Source organism: Halictus rubicundus, chromosome 11 (assembly GCF_050948215.1).
Source record: "Halictus rubicundus isolate RS-2024b chromosome 11, iyHalRubi1_principal, whole genome shotgun sequence".
In the NCBI taxonomy this organism is placed as follows: domain Eukaryota; kingdom Metazoa; phylum Arthropoda; class Insecta; order Hymenoptera; family Halictidae; genus Halictus; species Halictus rubicundus.
In genome coordinates, this window is record NC_135159.1 from 2,488,223 (window position 1) to 2,515,402 (window position 27,180).

At 43.2% G+C, this 27,180-nt stretch overlaps 1 protein-coding gene across 1 annotated transcript in view; it reads right to left on the reverse strand.

Moving 5' to 3' along the window:
* Window positions 1–23,432, reverse strand: part of LOC143359146 (solute carrier family 7 member 14) — a 95,861-nt gene extending 72,429 nt beyond the window's left edge. The window contains exon 1 of the mRNA XM_076796872.1: window positions 22,584–23,432. The gene's annotated coding sequence lies outside the window, so the exon portion shown is untranslated. The remainder of the gene's footprint in view (window positions 1–22,583) is intronic.
* Between the last annotated feature and the right edge of the window lie 3,748 nt (window positions 23,433–27,180).

Genomic DNA, 27,180 nt, shown 5'->3' on the forward strand with positions numbered 1-27,180 from the left:
CCTACGTGCAAAAATACGCGAGAAACAGATTTTTCCGGCTGACGCTTCGTTTCCAAGAAAATTGAATGATTCGGTGATCACGTCTGATCATGACCATGATACTGTAACGTCCGGTCGCACGCACACAAAAGAGTCTTTCTTTCGTGCAAACGGCCAACGCAATTTACGACTCTCGTTCGTCGAAGCCATTTTTGAGTGGACATTTTCCAGACCTAGTCGAAGCATGTTTATTAGAGTTTTGTCCCAAAGTCCTCAATAGCAAACTGAGACCGTCGTAAATTAAGAGACGAACTGAAGGGCACTTGAAGCGGACCCAACGGTCTATCGACACTTGTGGCAAGCATGGGTGGCCCGGAAGAAAGTCCCATCATCCTCTCCGATCACCTCGCCGTTCCGAAAACAAACACGCCAAGGGCGGAAGGAACGGGGGTGAGACGAAGAAAAAGAACAGCTCTGATTGGAAGGACCCAAAGCGTGGGTTAGCCAATCAGGGTTGTTTAGGATTTTTACCAGGGCAAACGAAGGCGTTAGAATTAAGTTGTACAGAACATTCAGTCGGGTCAGTCGGAAGTCGTCGTGAGACACACTTCGGATTTGTACAGGAGTCACGAGCGTCGTCCAAAGATACAGTGACTCCCAAAAATATTCGGACTCTAGGTATAACTAACTTTATGATTTAATAATTCATTTGTTGATAAAGCAATCGCCCTGGGAATTGTTTCTAGCAATAAAACATTTATTAAGGATGATAAAAATATATAATTTATTTGAAAAATATACATACGTTTCATAATAAAAATTATTAAACGAAATAATGGGCCATTTGTGGCTCACAAAAATATTCGGACACGTATTATATTTCTCTGGCAATCTCTGGAAAACGTTTATTTACAAACAGAATCTCGTGGACCATTGGATGTCCATGCCACCTCACTATTGTCAGTAGTAAACGTGAATTCGTTGAAAATGGGTCGCATAGGAAAGAATACGAGTTTCGATGTACGACAGCTTGTAATTTTTCATCGAGAAAAAGGAAAAACCTATCGCGAAATTAGTGCGATGCTTCGTATAAGTAAGAGTACTGTTGCAGATATCTGTCGAAGATTTTATATTGAGAATCGCATTGATTCTATTCCGCAAACTGGAAGACCAAGTCTCTTATGTACGAGTGAGAAAAGCAAAATTATTCGGAAAGTGAAAAAAAAATCCGCGCTTAAGTGCTCCAAAACTAGTTAGTGAGCTATTAGGAGAAAGCTCCAAAAATGTTTCAGCCGAAACAGTTCGAAGAGTGCTGAGGCAAGCTGGCTACAATGGAAGAGTAGCTAGAAAGAAACCATTTATCAACGAAAAGAATTGGAATAAACGAAAAACCTTTGCAAGAGAGCTAATTTCTAAGGATGAGACATGGTGGAAAGATGTCATATTTTCTGATGAAAGCAAATTCAATCTGTACAATTCCGGCGGAAGAACTATGGTGTGGCGGAAAGCGAATAAAGAGTTTAATTTTGAAAATACAAGAGGTACAGTGAAACACGGCGAAGGCAGCGTAATGGTCTGGGGTTGCATTTCGTCATATGGAGTCGGTAACCTAGTGTTTATTGACGGTATCATGGACAAAAATCATTATTTAAATATACTCAAAAATAATTTAATTCAAAGTGCTGAAAAAATGGAGCTTAATAATAATTTTAAGTTTTACCAAGACAACGACCCTAAACACAAGTCACGTATTGTGCAAGAATTTTTATTATAGCGCTGCCCCAAAATTCTTCATTCGCCGCCCTAATCACCGGACCTTAATCCTATCGAGAATTTATGGGATGAATTGGATAGAAAAATTCGAAAAACCCCAATTACATCGACAGCTGAATTAAAACAAAGACTTGCAACTGAGTGGTCGAATATAACCGTTGAATATGTAGGAATCTTGGGAAATGGGGAGATTAATCTCTTTGAAACACGTTGCTGAATATTAATATATTTAGAATAAATAACACTGACACGATTAACGCTGTTTCTCGCAAGGCAGTCGCAACTCTACTCTCCCCGCTCTTACCGAACATCCACGCTTTATATTCTTTCACCCCCTTGCATTCATCTCGCTTGCACTCTGTTTCTTGCATCCATCGCTTTCATTCTTAGAAATACACAAACTCTCCTATCACTTAGACCTAAACACTTTTCGTTCACACCTCTTCAGTCACTCGAGTTTTCCAAACATACCGGCGCCGAACCGTCGCAACATGATCCGGTCGCCCGCACGCACGCACGCACAATGAACCATTCATCCCACACTCGGCCGTCCTGACAAAAAATACCTGACCTCAGGTATCGGACCCTGTGTCATTGTCAGATTCATCCGCATCCGATTCGCTCAAGTCTTCATTATCGCATGCCCACAATTTTAAATGATCCGCCGCAGTTGAGGTTTTTAATGGACCCTCGTGATCACCAATTCTTTCCACGACATAACGATCGTTCCGCAATTCTTTAATTATTTTATAAGGCCCTAAAAATTTATTAGCAAGCTTTAGACCTGGGCCTTGCTGGGTTCGCTTTGTCGCTACAATATCGTTTACAACGTATTTTGTCGCTTTCCTTCTCTTCCTATTGTAAGTTCTACGATTTTCTTTTGCCTGGACGCGAATCTCATCCCGCCTATTGTGAAATTCGGCAACCCACTCTTTCTCTAGCAACTGTCTAATTTCATGATTTTCTCGCAACCTCGTGTGGGTCCCAAACAATATACGGAAAGGAGACGCGCCCACGCTTCGACATAGAGTGGTGTTCAAACATTGCTGCGCTGATTCTAAATATCGAAACCATTCTTCGCGCTTCGGGTGTGACATTTTCGCAAGAACTGGTATTAAAATTCTATTTCTTAATGAATCAATATTAGCATCCTCTTTTTTGTTATCACATGGATTCGACCGTCTGATGTTATCTATTTTATTGCTCTCAAGCTCTATTTGATCTTTCTTATGCAAATTGATTATTTCTTGACTAAATAATTGTACACTCACATCTGAATTATTGTCTGTATTAAATCTACCAATCATGTAAGAAGACTCATCTGTGGTTTTACCTATCTGATGTACCTCTAACTCATGACCAGTGAAATGTGCTCTCAACTGATATAAATACGTCATTACAGCTAACTTGTCAGGTACAGTTAATATATCCATATCTGCTGGTTCTATAACTCTACTTATACCAAGAGCTTCACCAGCATCAAACGCTTTCTTACAGTTACCTTTCACATCATGTGGTAATAGTGAATCTATGTCTATAAGATCTGGTCTAAAATTATGTATGATTGCACAAAATGCCATTCCATTTCTCCAAGATATCGTAAGATTAGTAACCTTGACACCAGGATAACCTTTAGTTACATCCTTACACCATTCCAATAAATCCTCGCCTGGTGTAATCTCTTTTAATCTAGGAATAGTAACATCGTTCCTTGTTAGTTCTAATGGTTGTGATGGTAATCTCAATCTCTGTTCAATGTTTTTATCATTTTCAACGGCAACACTGTCTTTCAAAGATGATTTATCCTTAAAGGAATCAACAATGCCTGTTAGACTAATATCACGAATGAAGTGGTCATTATCATTTACAAGTGTAGTACTGTCCTTTGATAAACTCGCCGCACTTATCGGAGTGCTAGGTAATTCGCTTTCGCTAAGACTACTTGTCATTAAATCAAGTTGTGCAGAAATATCTAGAATCTCGTCCAGATTTTTCACAGATACTTCCTCAACATCCTCAGGTATATCCTCATTATCAACATCGTCTAATGGTGCTATATCGCTATTATTGTTAACTGACATTAAACTAGCTATGCTCTGCATGTCCTCATCTCGGAGGATAATTCTCATGGACGATCGAGGTTCAAAATTTCTACGCGGCTGATAATTATTTGTTATCCTTTCTACTTCGCGACGATCTTCGCGATTCACAATATACGTGTCCACTTCCGAGGAGTTATACGCGACGATATTAAAAACTTCTGGAACTCTTTCCGCAGTTGGAATATTCTTATCCGCCTTAGATATAGAAACGTGATTATTCTCGAGTGATACACTTAAATTCCGTAAAAAGTCGGCGCCTATGATCAATGCAGGTTGCATAAGCTGATCGGAAACGACGTGAATCGTTATCGGATACAATTCTTTATCCACGATAATTTCGGTACTAAAAACGCCATACGTCTCGTTGCCGTCAGAGCCTACTCCGCGAAATCGTAAACCCGTTCGCTGTAATCGCGGCGCGCCTAATTCTGCATGTACCGACGCACGCATTAAACAAATATCGCTTCCCGTGTCAATTACCGCTATTATTTTACGCCCATAAATTACCGTTTCTTTCTCGTACTTCGCCGACCGTTCCACATTGTAACTGCTGCAGATTGACGGCAGTTTTGTCGGACAACGGGCTGCAATGTGTCCGTACCCTCGGCACCCGAAACACTTGACGCCTTTTTCCCTGGTTGGGCAATCAAGGAGCTGGTGTCCCAGTAGCCCGCAGCTTGGGCATCTCCGTTCCGATGCACCTGACTGCAGATGTCCTTGGGGCTGGTACCTCCTGCTGTCTTCCTCTTTGACCGGGGGTCTTCTGCTGCTGTACTCCTCCGCTGTATTCTTCGCAGCTGTTCTCTTTACAGCATCTCGACTGCTATAGCTCGTTCCTCCCAATGTTACTTTTTCAAACGCTTCCATCAAATCTGCTGGCGACGAAAATCTTTGAATGTGCGCCTGATTCCGCAGCGTACCATTAGGAATTCCCTCGATGATGAGGTCAACTATCTCGTCTTCTTCTATGGGCACATTATTCGCCAAAATCACTTTATGATGGAAGTACTCGCTGAAGGATTCATTTGGTTGCCACACACGCTCTTCGCACTTCCTTCGCCTGATGGTTTTGTTAACCCGTCGAAAAAACATTTCGCGCATCCTGTCCATCAAATCGCGCGTGGTTAGCTCCAAGAATTCCGGCTTGGAATAAAACCATTCTAACGCCTTTCCACTTAATCTGCTGCCCATCAGCACCTTGCACATTTCGTCAGATAGGTTGTACGTAAGGGTCAGTAGACGCACCTGTTTTTCCCATCGTTCGAACTTTTCACCGTCGCCGTCGAAAAATGGAAGAAGCCCCGCAATCGTGGTAATGTTGATATTACCTACGATGCTATGTCCAAACGCTGGGGTGGGTGGAAAAAAAATAGGTTGTGGTGGGGTGTTTGATTCACGTTCCTGTAGCCTTTGTCGCATCGCTTCCAGTTCCCTCATTAATTGGGATTCCCTCGCAGTCATCTCTGTTTCGCCAAGAACTTTACTAGATCCGTTTGCGGGATTTTCCAAATCTTTCGTTGCTCCCATTATTCTGGCTATCAACTCGACTTTTGATCCGCTAGTGCGCAGATTTAGTTTTCTAAGTTGTTCCTTCAATTGTATCACTTTTAAATTACTCAGGTCCACTTCACTCATCGGCACGCATAAAGTTTGTAATGTCTCGCTAATTGTCAGTCGCTAAATCACTAATACAGTCGCTAAATCACTAATACAGTCACTAAGTCACTAATACAGTCGCTATTCGTTAACGCTAATATCACTGACTCTTTCAATCCCGGCTGAGCCCCCAATTGTAGGAATCTTGGGAAATGGGGAGATTAATCTCTTTGAAACACGTTGCTGAATATTAATATATTTAGAATAAATAACACTGACACGATTAACGCTGTTTCTCGCAAGGCAGTCGCAACTCTACTCTCCCCGCTCTTACCGAACATCCACGCTTTATATTCTTTCACCCCCTTGCATTCATCTCGCTTGCACTCTGTTTCTTGCATCCATCGCTTTCATTCTTAGAAATACACAAACTCTCCTATCACTTAGACCTAAACACTTTTCGTTCACACCTCTTCAGTCACTCGAGTTTTCCAAACATACCGGCGCCGAACCGTCGCAACATGATCCGGTCGCCCGCACGCACGCACGCACAATGAACCATTCATCCCACAAATATTTAAAAAAAAATTATAAACAATATGCCAAACAGGTTAAGACATGTTCTTAAACAAAATGGTTATGCCACGAAGTATTCAACAAATTTTGTAATGCTAAATTACATTATCTAAATTGAAAAATTAATATTGTCCGAATATTTTTGTGAGCCAAAAATGGTACATTATGTCTTTTACTAATTTTTATTATGGAATTTATGTATATTTTTCAAATAAATTATTTATGTTTATCAACATTAATAGATCTTTTATTGCCAGAAACAATTCCCGGGACGATTGCTTTATTAACAAACAAATGATCAAGTCGTAAAGTTAGTTATAGCTAGTGTCCGAATATTTTTGGGAGTCACTGTATACCTCGCGATTGTAAAGACGCGAACACTAAGTGTACATATTTCTATTAAAATCTGTTCGCCAGCAAAGTGTAGTTGATCATAAACAGACCCTACCCACAATACAAACTGAATCTTCTCGAAAACGAACCGAGTCAACCGAGAAAAATGCTATTCGTTCTTATTTTTTGCACATACGAGGGTGGTCTGATAAGTTTCCGACCTCAACATGAAGATGGCAGTATTCGTCGACGAAAGTACTGGAGCGTGTTTGTGCGTGCTTTGACAGGTACTCACCAAAATTTCAGCCATTTCGGACGCTCAGTTATTGTTTAACAGTCGTTTGAGTAAGTTGCTGTGAGTGTTTTTGTGAAAATGGAAAAACTCGAGTATCGAGCTGTGATTAAATATTTATTTTTGAAAGGCAATACGCCTACGCAAATCAAAGAAGAGTTAGACGCTGTATACGGGAACTCTGCACCATCGTTTACCACCGTGAAATTTTCGGCAGCTGAATTTAAACGTGGCCGTACCAGCTTGGGTGACGATGAACCTTCGGGACGCCCAAAAACTGCAACCAGTGACGATAACATCGCTAAAATTCACCAAATGGTGCTGGACAACCGTCGAATTAAAGTTAGAGAGATAGAAGAGGCCATGAATATATCCAAAGAACGTGTTTGTCACATATTGAATGAAGATTTAGGCATGAGAAAGCTGTCTGCGCGTTGGGTGCCGCGTTTGCTCGCGTTGGATCAGAAACGTGTTCGAATGAACATTTCGATCGCTCTTTTGGCGTAATTTAGGCGCAATAAATCAGAGTTTTGGCGCCGGCTAATTACTGTTGATGAAACTTGGATACACCATTACACTCCCGAATCAAAAATGCAGTCAAAACAGTGGACTGCTTATGGGGAATCGGCACCAAAAAAGGCAAAGGCTGTTCCTTCGGCTGGGAAAGTGATGGCGACTGTTTTCAGGGACAGTCGTGGAGTTATCTTTATTGATTATCTTGAAAAAAGGGTAAACCATTACAGGAGCATACTACCCATCATTACTTGACAGGCTGAAGGCAGAAATTGCGGAAAAACGGCCACATTTGCAGAAAAAAAATCTTGTTCCACCAAGACAATGCGCCGTCTCACACCTCAACGATTGCCATGGCAAAAATCCACGAATTACGGTTTGAATTGCTTGATCACCCACCTTACTCACCAGATCTAGCTCCAAGCGACTTCTTTTTGTTCCCCAAGTTAAAAGTTGCACTCGGAGGACAGAGATTTTCATCAAATGAGGAAGCCATCACCTTTGTAATTAGCTATTTTGCAGAGAAAGACGGCAAGTACCATTTGGACGGGCTGGAGAGATGGGAGCATCGCTGGGAGAAGTGTATAGACTTGCAAGGAGACTATGTAGAGAAATCAAAATAATTTTGAGGAAAAAATGCCTTATATCTTTGTTAGGTCGGAAACTTTTCAGACCACCCTCGTAGACTCGCCTCATGCCCGCTCGTACCACCCCCGGCCCCGAGACAACCTGCAATCCGGCGGTGTTTCAGCACGAGACTGTCCCCGGGAGGCGATAAATAAATTCCGTATCTATTAATACGAGGCAAACACTTTCGATTGCTCTCGGGATTGCTGCGAATTAATCCTCCCACGATCGCTATTTTTAGCCTTTTGTCCCGTGAATATTTCACGGCGACTGCACAGCCGGAAACTGCTAAGATTCGCGCGGACACGGAACACACACCGGTCGCGCATGATTTTTCGGGGCTGTCTGCAGCTCGTTTTCCGTTCTCCATGCCGTGGAACGAAGGTCGACCCGTGAAAGAGGGTTGGCCGGATGCCAAGCGACCAGCATGCAAGCCATTCTCGCCGTGGAATAAATTCACGGGCACGTTCAGCTGTTTCTGACACGAGCACGAACGCGAACGGGCTTCCTCCGACCGATTTAATTGAATTCCAACGACATCGATCATTTTTCTTCTCGCCCCGTCGTTTAACGAATCCCAGTTCCGAGCTTTAACCGAAGAAAACACTTCGAACTTCCGTGGAACAGCGTTCCAACTTCGATTACTACTGAAATTCCCAACGGTATAGTCTTGCGAGAAATTTCGAAGTTGACCGAAACGTTCGATTAACCATACGTACTAACCCTCCGTCTGCACACTGGGCCGTTTGTAGTGTTCCCTCTCGAGAATTCTTTCTGGAGAATTGCTCAAGAAATTTATAATTGATTGTTTCTGATTTCTCGAGAAATTCCAGTGCTTCTCGAGAAATTTAAATCTAGGAAAATTCTTAGGAATCTCATTTATTTTATAACATAAATTCTTAAATTCTCTGAAATTCTTATTTAAAACTTTAGAAAAACTGAATACTGAATTGAGTAATGAGTGTCTTGTTGTTATTACAGAAGAAATACCTAAAAGAAGAGACAAGATTGTTGTATCCCTTATAAAATATCTGCATAATCCAGAATATCTGCAAAAAGATTCAGAAGATACATTTTTTTGTTTAACATCCAAGGCAGACATGTATAAAATGGCCAAACAAATTCTAAGCAGACTTTTTGGAAAATATGACAATGATTCTTATGAAAATAGTGAAAAACTTTCAGATTCTCAGAATGAGGAACTATCACTGGAAAAACAGTTAGAATTAGAAATTGCAGACAGTCTTCAAGAATTTAGCGTCAAGAGTTTAGCGGCAGAAGAAAATAAATTCCGGACTCTAACAACGGAATTCCAAATTTTTGAGTCCACTGGAAAAAGGACACCCAATCTTCAGCAACTTTTGGATGTTCTGTATACGATAAAGCCAACATCCACACAAAACGAAAGAAATGTTTCTACGGCTACAGATTTTGTTACAAAAAAAAAAGAAGTAGATTGTCTGATTCTACATTAGACACATTATGGTTCTTAAGAAGTCATTTCAAAACAAAAGCGTAATGTTTCACTTTATAAAAATTTGGTAAAAGTTTCCTAATATTTCTTTATTTTATTAAAAATTCTCGAGAATTATCGAGAAATATAGTCTTATTTCTCATTTCTCGAGAAATGAAAAATGTTGAGGAATCCAATTGAGCATTGAAGTCTTTATTTTAATATAGTGAATCGTTGGAACGTCAAACGTTTGAAAGCACTGATGGGAAAGAAAGAACGGAGGGTTGAGATTTGTTCATTTTGAGATACCTCAAGGAATAGAGTTTTTCGCACACTGTGCGTCAGGAGCTACGATCAACGCGCAGCACGTGCGACTGCAGATTCCATCGGCGACGAGGAGGCCTTACAACGTAACCCTGAACTCCGGTACATCGATCTACCGCAATGCAACGAGGTGAAACAGCGGCTGGGAAGCCTCCCCGAAACGACCCCCAAGAAAACTGGGGAAGAGAGAGCCTCCGCTCTCCGAGGAATCTCGCGCGAAACTTTTCCCATTCACCGATAACGAACGGCCGTGTATAACCCTTTCGAAACACGAAATTTCTCAGGCCCTGAATCGCGTCTCCATCGCGGGCCGGGTCGGGCCGGGCCGATTTCGAAAAAGGAATCACGCGCCTAGAACTTTTCATTCTGCCTCGGGTTAAGCAACGCGCCGCACAGTGTGAGGAATGGCCTTTTTAGCTGGACAAAATTCTAAATCGCCTATTTCTCTATATTTATCGATTAATATGTTCACAGTTGTATAAAATATGTATAATTATTAATTTTTTACAACATTTAGTTGGTTTTTGTTAATTAAACAATATGTTTTAAGTGATTTATAATTAAATATAAAATACAACAAAGTTAGTAATGGACCTATGTAACCCAGAATGATTTAACAAGTACTAGATATTATCAAAGAAGACGTCATTTTTAATTATGGACAAAAAGACTGTAATTTTGGAAAAATTATAGTAAATGTTACTTTTTGGAGATTCAGACATATTCTAAGGGGAAAGAATTATTCTTTGGTTTAGTATAAGCTTATACATCAGCTTTATATACTTATGTTGTTTATACCAATTTGTTTAGATTAATCTAAAAATTTGTATTTCCTATTTAAACTTTCCATAATTTTTATAAGGGATGAAATGTTTTGATTCAACGTACCTGATTATATCTAAGGAAGATTTTGCTATAACGTTTTCACGTATAAAGTAATAACGTAACAAATAAAACACTAACAATAATGACGGTAATTATAACAATAACAATAAAACAACAACATCATTAAAAATAACGAAACTGAAAGATATAAGAAAAACGCAAGGGAGATGTACACTGCACGCTGATCGCTCTGAGACTGAAGAAACGAATTTTCATACGAAGAAAGTTGAGAGGAAAACTCGGGGATCTTATCATTGTTTATTCCTTCAATATACAATGAATGAGACCAATTCATAGGTTTCAACGAGTATACTAAAGAAACCGCTAAGTGGCGACGGTAATCGGCATCGGCAGCGTGTACGTAAAACGACGTAACTTCATTGTAAAAATTAGTATAGTTCTGCAACGTTCTGCAATCCAATTTTGGTATTAAAATAAAGTAGAGAATCTCTACTTCATTATATGTAAAAATCATCGCGTGGGGCGACGTGGGGCATATACTAATTCATTAACGAAGAGTAGTAACATGGGCGTTTCTGTTGAAAAATAAGTACCGTCTTTGACACTTAATTCACAAAAATAGAGTAATGTTATCGATAATTTGGAATTACTAAAGTGAAAATACATGTTTTCAGATGTTATATCCATCGTATATAGGAAATTTAAATACTCCTTAGTACATTTTAACATATTTCCAACGCGTATGGAAATGTGCCCATTCATTTATAGGTTAGGCGTTCGTCTTTCAGGTGAAGTTTACACGTTCTCTAAACATACAACAAAAGAATTTTAAGTTTCAATATTCAAGGGTTTTAATACATGGTAATTTTAGATTACAGTAGCACAGTTAGTTTTCGTTTATTCGAAAGTTAATTTTGTCCAGCTAAAAAGGCCATTCGTCACACTGTGCGCCGGTACGAGGAGACCGGCGAGATCGATTGCTATGGAGAAGCGTGCCGCGAGCGAAGAAATTGAAAATATTGATCAGAAGTTTGAGGAAAGTTTCGAAGTAATCACCGCCGCCATTAGGCGGCGAGGGTGTTTCGTAGACCGTAAAGTCATTTACGGGTGGATTTCGTTGGGGAAAAAAGAGGCCAGAGAAATAGAGATACCGAGTGGAATTTTTATAAGGTGGTTTGCAGCACGAACGACGGAGGCGTTGTTTTTCAAGGAGACCAGACGTATCGGAAAAAGAGTAAACTTTCGCACGGTCCGCCCTCGGTACCGAGAACAACGAAAAGTCGATTGGCATTCGATCGATGGTTTCGTCGAGGCGATTAAAACATGAAGGTGACATCAGCTGGTCCCCGACCCCCTTCACCTCATTCTCTTAGTGGCGGCCACGGCGAACTCGTTCAAACTCTAAAGTATAGCGAAGTCGTAACTGCGTTTTAATGGGGCCATCCTTTCAGATGCAAGTTATATTCAATTTTTGAGGAAAGTTTCCTCAGAGAGGAGACACGATACTTCTTCGGTATTGGCTTCGGAGTGCGTAGACCGCTGAGAATATTGTCCTCCCAGGGAATTACTTTTTAAACTGCGAGACAAACTGCCTCCCGTTACCGCGCGAAACCTACGCGAGTCCGCTCCGATAAATAAAACCGGCCCATGAAAAGAGATTGCCCGGAGCAGAGCGCCTGGACAATCGCGAAACTAATTCCAAATTGAAAAACGGCCAGTCGTGAAATTCTCGAACGAACGAGAATCGATAGATTTCTTCGTGTTCCATGTTATTGAATAGCCCCGACGAAACCACCGAGAATGCGTTCGAATCTGTTTGGCGTGTTTCGACGGGGACAGGAATTAATTAACAACGCGCGATCCCAACGAATCCGAGGAGCCGGAAAGGAGTTGCGCTCTCGTGTGCCGGCGCAACGAGCGGCCGGGCAGAAATGTTTTGCAACGAGCTCGGATAATTGCGCGAACCCGTGAGGCCGGGCAATTAACGCGAACTCGGCACGGACCGGTGATAAACGATCCGCGATAACGACACTGATAAGCGCCGAATGAGCAAGTCGTTTTCATACCGTGTCACAGGCCCGGACTTGTCGGAAAAGATCCCTTGTTCGCGGAACATCATGCAGAGGTAGGCTGCGCCCTTTACTACACAAAGTTACAGGAGCTCAAAGACGATCATTTCTGAAACCAATGTTTCCACGCAAATTGTTTAACGCATTGAAATTCTCGGTTAACTTTCTCATTCGAAAAATTTCTTCGATAATTCCACAGGGGAGAATCGTGTTCGAATAAGTAGATCGGGTCTACCACTGGTCGGACAGAGTGGTCTCGATTTCAGGAACTTGGAACCGATAAGTGGACGAGGATTAATTAAGTAAATTCGGCTACCACTGATCAGACGTGCTCTGAATTTAAGTAGACTAGGGGTTGCACATTCTGCTGAACAAAGGAATATCAGAGTTTGTTAGAAGTGATGCGGTACACGGTTGGTCAGACGCGAAACGTTACGCATGGTTGGAATAATATTTGTTTTGAATTAAAATTCGAACCGGCTAAGCGTTTTCGAAACGAAGCTACGCGGAACTTTGAGCCTCGGACGAAACGACGCGGCGGTTAATTAAAAGGTTGGAGTGCAGCGTTTATCGGAGAATGAGTCTAGGAGATAAGACACGCCGCCGATACGGTCGGACCCGGAGCCACGAGGAGATAAGGCACGTCGTTAGTCGGACAAGAGAGCATAAGGGCTACAGCGGCGTGTCGAACGAGGCGAAAATCGATCGAGATCGATCGTGCGAGCAGATTTTGCGCTGGCAGGCTCGACGCGACGCGACGCAACGCGTTCGCCAATCCTGCCGAAAAATAAAAATTAGAATCAATTGAACGCGGTCCTCTGTGAATTCTTGCTAGCCAGACCGCGGAGTTAACAACGTTCCTTGGTTTCCCTTCTTGAAAAACCAGCGTGGAACCGGGTCAAGTACGAATTCATGCGTCTGACTACCCCCGCACGCCTCTTCTACCGCGAGAGGCCGAATTAAACATCCGACCAACTAGCTTGTTTGCTTGCTCGCTCACTCGCTCGTCTGTTTGCCTGTTTGTTTGCTTGCTTATTGCGCGAGAACGTACAACAGTATGTGGCTTGAGACGGGACCAAGTGCATTACAAGGAAATTAGAATTTACCTGGGAATAGTTATTGAGTAGCAATCGAACCGTGTGGAATGAAACTTGGTTATCGATATTAACCCTTAGCACTCGAATGGCGACTGTAAGGCGCCACTAAAAATTGCTGTACCATTGTTCAAAATATTTTTTACATTATTAAATTTGTTTGTATTTAATAAATTACTAAACATTTTAGTATTGTACGAGTAAATTGCACCATTTTCGTATTTATAACATGAAAAGCAAATGTATAGAAGGGAAATATTCTAGGTCGGAAGAAATGTTTCGTTTTGAAGTTAAAATAGCTTCGAGTGTAAAGGGCTAACCCCTTGCCCTACAATATCGAGTCATACTCGTGATGAAGATTCTGAACAGAGTCTAATAAATATGTATGTTATTAATTTCCTTTAAACCGAAATCAAATTCTATTTTGGCGTTTGTTAGTGTACAGCTATTGAAGAACACATAGGCATACAATAGGTATAATTTTTCTCCTTTTTTTTTTTTAGGAAATTACGAATTACTAAAAAGTTTTAATCACTGAAACCGTAAAATCGTAGTGCAAGGGGTTAAGGGCCAAGGTTCCGTAGATTCGCGATAAGGTAGAGTGACTACGTTACCGACAAAATTAGGCGAAAAATGATTTTACGTGCCTCAACTTTTCGTCCTTATACATATGAGAATATTTTTCGCTGGGAAAGTGCTCTTTCGAAAGAGGAAGGTTCAATGCAGCGCGCGCTGATCATGAGCTGACCAGATTATGCAGATACAGTGATTTCTCTATATATGTCGCCAAGGCCTGGATGATAAACGTCGCGGAATTATCCCCGCTACCATGCGGTATACTCCGTGAAGGGCTATGAAGCACGAGAGGCCTGGCAAGACCCGTGTTGTTGACAAATATCGAGAATTCACTGTATTTAGTAATATAAGTGTTAAAAGTAGGTCAAAAATTGATGATGTGCAGAGTTTTGATGCAAATGAGTTTTATGCAAGTGACTCTTGGCCCTTAACACGTTCGCGGACGTGAATGCTATATCATTCATTTTCATAGTGATGCAAAATGACATGAATGCCATAGCATCAAAATTTTAAAGCCAATTTTTATTCATTTAATTTTGTACAACCTTAAGTTTTTGTAATAATTATACATTTCAAAGTAATGACCAACTGTCATTACTAATGACAGATAGCATATTATTATTGTTTATGTCTAATCAGATTTCGGATAGTACAACTAGTTTCAAGAAAAATTGCCTGTCTATTTTTACAGCTCACTGAAATTTTTACTGTCCGTGAACGTGTTAAGAACAATTGTTAGTGACAATGGTACCGGTCACCGGTGACCACCGTAGCGTTCAACGTGTTGAACACAAAGACATTTGATAATGTAGGAATTGTGTTGAATTGTAGTGTAGTAATTTTATTATTAATAAATATGTATGTTAGAGTCTAATAAATATGTATGTTATTAATTTCCTTTAAACCGAAATAAAATTCTATGCTGTTGTAGTTGATACACAGGGTGTGCCACATAACACTTTTCACAATTTTTCATTTCTTTGCCTTCAAGGTCATCCGACGGTCATAGTATGCTAGGTCGTTGAATGCGTCTTGATACGGGCTATAACACTGTTAAGTACAAACTTAACGTTAAGTCAAAAAAAAATGAGGTGACCTTGACAATACTAAAAAAAATGTTTTCGAACTTTTTTTATTGTAATGTATAGCCAATCGAAAACTAATCAACTTTTATTGAAAACATTTGTTTGTCAGATTACCGCAAGTACTTGAAAAATCGTGAAAAGTGTTACGTGGGACACCCTGTATATCCTTTGGAGGAAACATAGGCAACAAATAAATATAAACTTTTTTAAAAATCTTTTCTTTTTTCTATGACATTCTGAACATTGACGAATTTCTAATCATTATAATCACAAAATAAATAGTAGTGCAAGCGGTTAACTGGAATGCGTAAGTACACATTGAACTTGATCCCATCCCTATCGGTGACACTTAGTCGACGTTCGATGGTCCTTTGGAAGAATCAACATACGAGCCTGGCGTTTCACAAAAATCTCGAGGACCCTTTCGGTGACGTCACATGCTCTGCCCTCCTTTCGAACGAGAGTGCACAAAGTACGTGAGGGGATGAGGGGGGGGGGGTGAGAATGGTCCAGAGACCGGTGGAATTGATGGTCTCGTTACGGAGCCACGGTCTGGTCGAGCTTTTTGCTAGATTCCAAAGTTCTAACGAGGCTGCGTCGCGGCTCGGCGTCCAAATCGTGCTCGTTAAGCGAATTAATTAACGGCAACCGTCCGCGCGGGATCGAAAACGGCACCTGACGCACGTCGCGTCGGCCTCGGTTTGTCTCTCGCGTTGAATTTTTCAGTCGATCATCGAATTCGAAGCGGGGCCATTTTCGAGCCACTCGAAACCCTCCTCCGGGACAACGGTTCAACCGACACGGCGCGGCGTCGCGTTGGAAAGCGGCTTTTTGCGGGCAAACATCAATTTTTCAAATTTAATACATTGAACAAATTCAACGACCCGCCATACCGTCGCCTTAAAGCTTGAAATAATTAACGGCTGCGAACAGGTTTCCAGTGCGCTGTGTACGTCGCTCGAACTACGGGAGGCGAAAGGTCAGCGAGGACGATGTCTCCTTCGTAATATAATCGGGCCAGTGTTTGATAGGATGGAGAGCAAAAAAAAGTGCCGGGAAAATAGCGAAACGTCCCTGTGCTCTGCTCTGCTCTGCTCGGCTCGGCTCGGCATGAATATAAATGGCGCGGCGGGCAGCCGGCACAATCACCGCATACACTACCAGCCAAAAGTATACGGGGACAAAGGGAAACGAACGGTCCGCGAACCTAACTCACAAAGGAGGAAGAAGCCGTCTTTGCGGCGACTGCGGGGCCCTTTTCACCGTTCAGGATGGTTCGCCGGGGCTGATCATCTCGGTAATGGCACAGAGTCGCGGCTCAACATCCATGATCCCGACATCGAGCACCATTCGTCCTGCAGATCTTCGATCCTCGACTCGGGGCACGTTTAACACGTTGACTGCCATGTCACCCATATGTGGGTGACTGAATTATTTGTCCTGGTTTCGAAATGAATTTTTACGTTAATATATTCATTGCACCAAATTTGATTAGGATCCGTAAAATTCAAGAAAGTTGAAGGACTAGTCAATATCACACATTTGATTTCTTTCAATTTTTATTTCATTAAAAAACTTACTTTCATTTTATGGAATTTTTGAGGTTTCTAGTTTGGCGGTCAAAGTGTTAAAGTGTGAGTCACCCTGTAGGATCTGGTCCGAGACGAAGATCATGCGTGGGATCGTTGACCCATGGCTGGTTCGAGGTTCGAGGAGGTTTGGACTTCGAGTGCGTTTAGAATGCGATTCTCCCTGCATGATTTGACTCAACAAGTTCCGAATACTTTAACACCGGTAGGTACAGCAATAATTATTGTTGGAAAATTCCCGTTTTGGAAAACGATTGCTGCCTGGAAACAGATTTTCGCTTCGAGGAGCGATTTATTTATTATCGAAACGACGCTGACTCTCGGTGGTTATGAAACGACGATAATCCCCGGATAATCCGGCGAAATAGTTTTGGCTGGCAGTGTACCGGGGGCGACACGGTAGGATGTTTAACGAGAAAACGCTCGGGGATCCATAACGCGCGTATCGACGTGAATCTCGATCGTTTTTTTTTTCCATAAATACGCAACCATCCTGTCGCTCGGCATGGGACGCGCGATGATCGACCCTCACGTTTTCAAACTGAATCGACCGGATCCGATTAATCGCCTCTCATTAATCAGTCCCGGTGATTTCCTACCGGACCCGCAGGCCTTCGACCGGCCGAGTTCGGGAGAAACGTGCGCGATCTTTTCCGACGATCGACAAACACCCCATTCGGGAACGGAAAGCAAGATACACTGTTTTCTCGATACTTGTCAACAACACGGGTCTTGCCAGCGACATATATCGTCCAGGAAATAATATTATTCTTTCATCCACGTGAACGTCCTCCTCCTCCTCGTCCGAGGCCTCTTGATGTTCGAGGCCCGTCACAAGGTATACCCCGTGGTACTGGGGATAGTTCTGCGACTTTTATCAGCCAAGTATTTGCGACTTATATCGAGAAATGACTGTGTACGTACCAGCGCCGGAATCTTTGACCGATTCGCGCGTGGAAATCAAAGTTCCTCTTCCCAAAAGCGATATATCGCGATTTTAAAAAATCAGCGATTTGAAGTCAGTCATTTTCGAATGGTTGTTCAGAACGGTTCGAAGGGACAAGCGCAAAAGAGCTTTTGACAGTGAAATATCTACGTGAACGTTCTAATCGAGTAACATATTCGGAACATAATATCCAAAGATTCCCTGGTTTGACGATCATATAAATATTTTTACGATTCAATTTGGACAAATTGGTAAAATACGGAAACGAGAAAGCAGCTTCATATTTCCTTCAGGAAAGTGACAATACTTCGACGTTTGTGGTTACGACTTAACCCTTTGCACTCGAAGCCATTTTAACTCCAAAACGAAACATTTCTTCTAACCTAGAATATTGCTCTTCGATATATTCTTTTTTCATGTTATACATATGAAAATGGTGGAATTTACTCGTACAATACTGAAATGTTTAGTAGTTTATTAAATTGGCGTGAATACTTGGGATTATAAATTTTTCCATAAATTTTAGTTGCAATCTGAAATGTGATATCTACAATCATTGTTAACACTAGGTTTACGGGGCACCAAATATGCCTATTCTACATTACTTTATAAAAATAACGAAAATGTATCTATTCACATTTTTAGCCATTTCTTTACAAACAAATTTAATAATGTGAAAAATATTTTGAATAATGATATAGCAATTTTTAGTGACGCCTTACAGACGTCATTCGAGTGCTAAGAGTTAAATATAAAATTCCGGTCTCGAAATTTGATTAGCAACAAAGAATATGGGGCATCGTGAGTGCTCCTAATTTGTTGGCCAGGGTTATTATAAAACCAACGAAAATGTGTCCATCCAAATTCTTAGCCATTTCTTTGCAAACAAATTTAATAATGTAAAAAATATTTTGAATAATGATATAGCGATTTTTAGTGACGCCTTACAGACGTCATTCGAGTGCTAAGAGTTAAATATAAAATTCCGGTCTCGAAATTTGATTAGCAACAAAGAATATTGGCCATCGTGAATGCTCCTAATTTGTTGGCCAGGGTTATTATAAAACCAACGAAAATGTGTCCATCCACATTCTTGGCCATTTCTTTGCAAATAAATTTAATAATGTAAAAAATATTTTGAATAATGATATAGCGATTTTTAGTGACGCCTTACAGACGTCATTCGAGTGCTAAGAGTTAAATATAAAATTCCGGTCTCGAAATTTGATTAACAACAAAGAATATTGGGCATCGTGAATGCTCCTAATTTGTTGGCCAGGGTTATTATAAAACCAACGAAAATGTGTCCATCCAAATTCTTAGCCATTTCTTTGCAAACAAATTTAATAATGTAAAAAATATTTTGAATAATGATATAGCAATTTTTAATGACGCCTTACAGACGTCATTCGAGTGCTAAGAGTTAAATATAAAATTCCGGTCTCGAAATTTGATTAACAACAAAGAATATTGGGCATCGTGAATGCTCCTAATTTGTTGGCCAGGGTTATTATAAAACCAACGAAAATGTGTCCATCCAAATTCTTAGCCATTTCTTTGCAAACAAATTTAATAATGTAAAAAATATTTTGAATAATGATATAGCGATTTTTAGTGACGCCTTACAGACGTCATTCGAGTGCTAAGAGTTAAATATAAAATTCCGGTCACAAAATTTGATTAGCAACAAAGAATATTGGCCATCGTGAATGCTCCTAATTTGTTGGCCAGGGTTATTATAAAACCAACGAAAATGTGTCCTTCCAAATTCTTGGCCACTTCTTTGCAAATAAATTTAATAATGTAAAAAATATTTTGAATAATGATATAGCAATTTTTAGTGACGCCTTACAGACGTCATTCGAGTGCTAAGAGTTAAATATAAAATTCCGGTCACAAAATTTGATTAGCAACAAAGAAAATTGGACATCGTGAATGCTCCTAATTTGTTGGCCAGGGTTATTATAAAACCAACGAAAATGTGTCCATCCAAATTCTTGGCCATTTCTTTGCAAACAAGTATAATAATGTAAAAAATATTTTGAATAATGATATAGCAATTTTTAGTGACGCCTTACAGACGTCATTCGAGTGCTAAGAGTTAAATATAAAATTCCGGTCTCGAAATTTGATTAGCAACAAAGAATATGGGGCATCGTGAGTGCTCCTAATTTGTTGGCCAGGGGCTGTAGAAAGAAGAGGAGAACAAGCGTAAATCTCGAGGAAACGAGGGGACGAGAAAATCGTAACGCTTCGGATAGCGTGGATCCGAGGGAAATATTGCGATTGTCGCGTGTCCCGGACAGGTTTTATCGTGTCTGTATGCGATCGTCGCGTTCCGAACGGCCTTTCCTTCGTGTTTACGACGAGTATCTGAACCGTTTGGTCGATCGGTCACGGAAATACGATACGATGCGCGGCCTCGATGCTCGTAGGCCATTTAATGTCACTGTCAGGAGTCGCTAGTCGGGAATCGCTCGGATCGACGGTCTAATCGAATCAACCCATCCGCCTTCGAGAGATCCGACTTCGTTTAGAGCTGTGTCTTACGTCACAGATGCTCTGTTTACCGGTCGCGAGTAGAATTTTCCAAGACAATCCACGTCGCAGTCAAGATTCCGATAATTCGGAATATTCGCGACGCTATAACATAGCTTCACAGCGTGGAATCTGATTTCTATACTGTAGATTATACAATTTATGACGTGAAACGCGAGTGGAACAAGACACCACTGGTCAGACGGTCTTACGATTTTCTATCGTAGAAATTCTGATAGGAATATCTATCGGACGCTGTTCTTTTCTTCACGTTATACGTGATTATGTAGAACAAATAATTAACGATAACGTGTTCACGCGAAACTACAAAATAAGCAATTTCAAAAGATTATCAAAGAAAAGCCTACTACTGCTTCCAAGTAGAACAAGTCGCCAACGATCGGACGTTGTTCGTTAATCCTTTCGCCCGTTTCGAGTCGATCGAAAACCTCGAAACCGGATAAATCCTGATTTCGAACAGAGAGAAAGAAACATTCCTCGCGGACGGTTCTCTGACAAACAGTTTTTGTCTTCGTGTGGATTTTCTCGAGTCCTCGACAGCTGGAGAAGACTCACGAGCCAGGGCCGAGCAATTTGCACGGACTCGACCGAGATCGGAAACCGGTCGACCATGGAATGGTGGAACAACGGTTTCACGCGACCATGCTGGCCGACATAAATCACTCCCGCAACAGCTATTACGCGTTGCGAGGTTACGCCGGACATATTGCAACGGGGGCTGAAAATTTTCCCCGGAAAAGGCGGAGGAGATAATGGGAAGAAGCCTCGGGCTCCAAATGGTTTCGGATTTGCCACCTTGCCCCCTGGACAACCACATTATAGGGGATTTTTACGGTTGAGAAGATCGATTTTCTTCGACGAACGTTGTCCTTCTCGGAATATGAAAACTATCGTATTTTATGTATTTCAGTTTTCAGTGTTGACATTTTTATTGCATTCAATCGACTCCAGACATTTTTCTGGTATATAGTCTTCGCTGGGAGAAGCAAAATATGCTTAATCAGAGCACGTCTTGAAAATGAAATATTTTCGGCGTATGGTACGACTTTATATATTTTTTACAACAGCATCTGCGAACAGCTATTTACGCGTAGAGACGCATTCGCGTTCGGTTCTCTGAGAAAAGAAGACGTTCGGACGTTCAGCATCGTCGGAGGAATGGCAGCGACGGAAGAGCGAGCCGACTCGCTTGGAAAACAATAATAGCAGAGACAATCTCCGGTGTTCCGTTTCGCGTTTCGCTTAAAATGGCCATCCAACGAGTACGACAGTCTCGCGAAATGGATTTTCAAGCGACGGCGACGACGACTGGGGCGTCGGAGAAGTAGAGCGCGGCTTTCATCTCGCCGAATTCGCTTAAAGGGAGAGAACCAATTCGCAGAAAGGGCGGCGAGAAGTGAAACCTCTATTACAATTTTTCACAATCTACCTGGCAACGGCAATCTCTCCGGCAGTCTAGCTTCGGACCTTTTTACGGCTAGCCTTATTTCACAGCCCCGGAATTCATTTTACTCCGGGCAACTTCTTACCCCGACGTATATCCTCTTCTCAGAGGAGCGTGAACGAACAATCGAGACAAACGACGATCGAAACGATCGGACCATCTAATCCAACGTGGTCTGATGTCGTTCTATCTCTGAATCTCTATCAACCGAGGGAACGTTCCAGTTTAACGGAGATGAGAACCTTCGACTAGCAACTGCGAAGTCAGCTGGCGAAAATCTTTGTGGATCCCGCTGCTTCAGAGAAAGAATTTTAAGAGAGGATCCGGGGAATCATGAATCGTCGTAGGTCAAACACTGAACATTTATCCAGAAGAATATAGACACCCAGCGTGTTCTAACGATTAATAATAATACGAACAGGTTTCAATGAAATTCAGACTCCGTTCTCGTTCGTCGGAGTGGCTCGCAGATTATGCACACTCGATTGACTCGGCCTGCAAACCGTTTCCAACTCGACGTATACATCGACCAAACTTGTACGAACGGATTTATTCAACTTTTTCGTTTAACTCTCGCTGAAACCGTCTCGTGGACATTTTGTAAAGATTGATAATATTTGTACGTTGAGTAACGGTGCTTCGATTAGCATGGAATAGACTGTATTTGTCCAGAGAATTCCGGACGATACGTTCCCTCCGAAACATCGATACACAAACAGGGGATCGCCGCGCCGGTGAAAGTACTATGGCCCCGGACGACCGTGAGAAGCCTCAGCCCCGAGGTAAGATGGCAACGAGAGAACTTACCTGTTTAACGGCCGGTGACGTTCTCGCGGGTCCTCCTCCGTATCCCGGCTCCCACAAAGAATCACAGTTCACGGTGCGAAACGTTACTAAACTACTCCCGGCCGGTCATCGAGCCGACCAGGCTCGTCCTCCTCCCTGGCAGAGGATGATGATGACGACGACGACGACGACGGCGACGGGGGACACAGAACAACGCATGCACCGGGATTAGCCCACCTATATCCACCGTAGGTGTCTCCCAATTAAATTCTAGATTCGCATGACATCTCAACGCTGGTCTCCGCGCTCTCTGCGCCCGAGGTACAGTGTATAATCCTCCGTTATCCAGCGGGTTCTGGCTGGCTGGCTAGGCGTCCCTGGAAGCTGATTAGGCTGCAACGACGACAGTCCCCGACTACCGGTTAGGGTAGTACGCAGCCCGTTCACGAGCTGGCCGTTTCACTCTGTAACCTGGTCGCGTTTCCACGATTCGCTGTCCGCTGCCCGCTGTCCGCGCCCCTCTAGCTCCCCGGCTCCCAGGCCAAAGCTTCTTCCTTCTTTTCCTTTCTTTCTTCTGCTTCTTCTTCTTCTTCTTCAGACACTCCAAGCCGGCTGTCTCGCCTTTTGTTCCTCAGCCTTTCGTTTCACCGTCGTTCTACGCGCCCGGACCAGCTTGTAGCCACGTTCGAAACTAACGAAAATTCCGACACACACGATTCTCTTTCTCTCTCCCACTCTCTCTTTCTCTCTCTCTCTGGCGCGCACGCGCACGCTCCCTCGCTCGTTCGCTCGACACACACGGCTCCCGGTGCTGCTGGACAGAGTCACATTTTAGTGCGACACACACGGGTGCCGCGAGGTTACGCTGTCTCGCCTCTCTCGTTCCTTCTCTATCCGCCTTATCCACCCCTAGCGCCAACCCCACCATCAACCCCGCCCCCTACCACCGGAACCAACCCCTCCCGCTGCCGCCCCAGCCCCCACCGACACGCTGCGAACGCGAAACGGCGATGGATTCGAACCGATCGCCGGTTCACCCTTCTTTCAAACAAATCACCCGTTAGATTCCGAGCTCCTAGAAAAACTTAACGATACACAGTGAATTCTCGATATATGTCAACAACGCGGGAGTTGTCAGCGCCGTGTTATGTTTACACTCCTCGGCGTCCGACCCCTCACGGGGTACAGCCTGCGATGGTGGGGATAATTCCGCGACGTTTATCGTCCAGGCCTTCGCGACATATATAGAGAAATCACTGTAACGGCAAGGGAACGAGACCAACCACTCGACCCCCACCACAGTTTCAATTATGTTTCAATGTTGTTTCTCCTCGCCGATGTTCGTGCGTGCGTAGGAGGTAGCCGCCACAAAACAATCGCATTCGAAACTTGGGATGGTGATCGTTAATCTCTCTGTTATATCGATTTTTGCCGTCATGGCTAAGGGATTGAACGACTTGAAAAAATTCGGGGATGGACGATATTCAACGGATCTCCGGTGTTGATCGTGTTTTCGGAGAAACAGTACCGACACATTTCCGGGAGAAAAGGGTGGTCCGATCGATCCCATCGCTAGCACCCCCGTCACAGCCCCTCCAGATGATACGTCGCTGATCCCGCGCCACGCTTCCCCTTCCTAGGCCAATAAAAGCTGGTGGTGTACGATGCAAAAAGGCACCCGGTTCCCGAGAAAATTTGTCGAGCGTTCTGAAACAGTGGCGCAAAACGCGACCGTTCGCGTCGGTCGTTCAAACCGATGCCAGCTGACTCCGCAGCGTCCTCCCTTCTACCTCGTCGATGCTCCGCCATCAGACGATCGTCTTGACTCTTCAGGGTTGACCGTCGCCTGCCGTGTTCGCTTACGTAACGATCCAGTTTAGCGGATAATCGACGATCAGACTTTAAAATACACCGGCCTTGGGCGTTAGGTTAGCTCCGAGAGGGAAAATGGAAGAGGTCGCGCGTCGTAGCCACCAGTTGCGGTTCGCGGTGATCGTTTTCCGCAGCATCGATCGATCCTCTCTCGTCCATTCGTTAATTCAATCCCGTTCAAATCCGCGGCTATCGATCGCAGCCTGCTTCCGCGTTTCAGGAGCTTCCCCTAACCATCGATACTCTTGTATCACAGCAAAGTTTTTTCTATATCGAGGCATGGGACATTCCAACGATAAACTCTGTACAAGATCGATTCGGAAGGGTCTATCGGAGATAGTCCCGAGGATCTTTGAAATTTCGCCGTCCCCCAAGGATCCTGAGAAAGAGACGGCCCTGAGCGCCGCCCCCGCAACGAGGACAGCTTATCCCCGCTGAAGGAGCCACCCCTGCCGCATCGTGACTTCGAGACCACCCCCTCGGCCCCACGGCCCCACGGCTCAATGGTGTACGCAGACATGCTATCTAGATACGCGTCTATCTAGACCGTGTCAGGCTTTCTGGGTTGGTTGAATGGACAGGACTTGTTTTGATCCGGCCCGGAAGCTCGGAAGTCGCGAGCCCACGGCTCCTGCCAGATACCAGATAACAGATAGCAAATACCAGATACCAGATGCACCAGGAAGAGCTGCGCCATACCGCGGACCCGAAGACGATGCGACGCGATTCAAACAGAATGGGAACAATGATAGACGGCGTCGCATAAGCGGGGATTAGAGCTTCCGCTTTCCAGGGAATTGATATTCAAAAGAGCCTGTACCTACTGTCACCGCCCGGTACTAGGCATCTCGGAACGATAACTTTCGATAGATTCCAACGACCGATCGAGTGTCCTCTTCTAAGTCTTCCGGAGACTCGGCCCCGTATACCTAAAGCTATTAGCTAAAGTTCCCTGCGAAGGTCTTCGTTTCCTCCGACTAACGGAATAACATTGGGGAGGGGGGGCTGTTGATTCGAGAGAGAGAGAGAGAGAGAGAGAGCCAGGATGCGTTGTTCGGGAATCGTCGATCGATAAATTTCAGCGTGATAATTGTGGCAGTCGCATTGAATTATTCGGTTCCGGAGACTCGCGAGTTGAGCGCTCCTAGAACTATGCAAACGGAATAGAACACGTCCTGCGCTCTGTCCTGACCACTTATGCCTCCCGGCGCGGCGCGGCGCACCGTTACCGTCGTTCCCGACAGTACTGTAGTCGTAAAGAGGACGAGAGGATGGAAAACCGAAGGGAAAACCTTGGCTGATAAGAGGCCACGACCTCGTAAAAACGGGACAAGGGTCGTTACGGTGTACAGGCTGTTGTAACCTACCCCTTGAACTGAAAGCACGAGAACCGGGGATTTGGAAAGTCCTCCAGCAAAGGGGAGGTTTCATGGGACCATAACGAAAGGCAGCGAGTTCGATTTCATTCGACTCTCAGGAAGGTACCGATTCCTAGCTGCGTGGTACTCGGGTTGCGAGAACCAGCGCACCCTCCTCGAAACGTTTAGGCATTTGTTGCTCTACTCCGGGGCAGGAAACACGATCGGTTGTTTCGAAAATCGATTCTGGAGGAGAATTTCTGGGTAACTCGCGGGGAAAACCAGCCATTTAACATTCAACAGTTGTTGGCACTGCGGCTGATCGGTTTAGGGCGCAAACCCTTGTTACAGCCCTGATTCCAACCCACCTCCGTACGCGAACAACCCCTACGCCCGCCCCTCTTTTCCACCGATTCTCCCACCTTGAGCGTAAAAGATTCTCCTATTGACGTTCTACCCTCTCTTCGGCACCCTCTGCTCCTCTCTTCCTCGTCCTTTGCCAACACACCCACGCGTACTATCCCTCTTGCGTGCCGGAACCACGTTCTGACGTAACGTCGTTACGTCAGGACATCGTCGTACGCCGGCGCGTGTACAATCCACGGATACACCTGGTGGTTACGATTCCCGCGAGACCGAGAAACTCGGTTCTCACCTGCAAATACACCGAATGTCATTGTTACGTTATCAATCGGCGTTTGAACGACGCGGACCCATCGCGTCGCGCCGACACAAAAACCACCCTTGCCTGTGTCGCGAAATGCGATCTTAGAGAAACCTGGACAGACTACTTAAAAATGTTATGCTAGTCATAGTGAGAGTACAGTAACAGTAGAGGAACAGTAACAGTACTTCCACAATAGTATGCCTATTATTGTATTTCATTTAAACTATTGTATTTCATTCCTCGATAATCACGAGTTAAATCAGCTCACCGAAAGTATCCTTTGGGCCAAACAGTCGCTACTTTTCGATTTCTAGAATGTTATAAAAAATTAGTTATGCCCTGAAACATTCGACAACTTTTTCGAAACCCTTCCATTACAACAATTGGACGTCGATGCAATCAGCCGTTATTATTAGATTTCCAGCATGTTATCTTAATTGTTTCGAAATTGCGATTCACCTACCGTAAAATGCATTTTTACAGCTTTGATTTGAACCGTTAAAAATTAAGAAATTTCATCGGAAAGGGATTGAAATATTATTTTCATTCAAGCGCAAATACTTCTTGCCGCTTTCCCCATAAGACACAATATAAATTCCGGTAGGAATCATCTGCTCCTTTCAAACGTCCGTATTGCGCCAAAATATGAAGCGGCCAAACGCTCAAACTACTAGCCAAATTTACCGACGGTTCATCCGTTTTTTTTTTTTTAATTATTTAC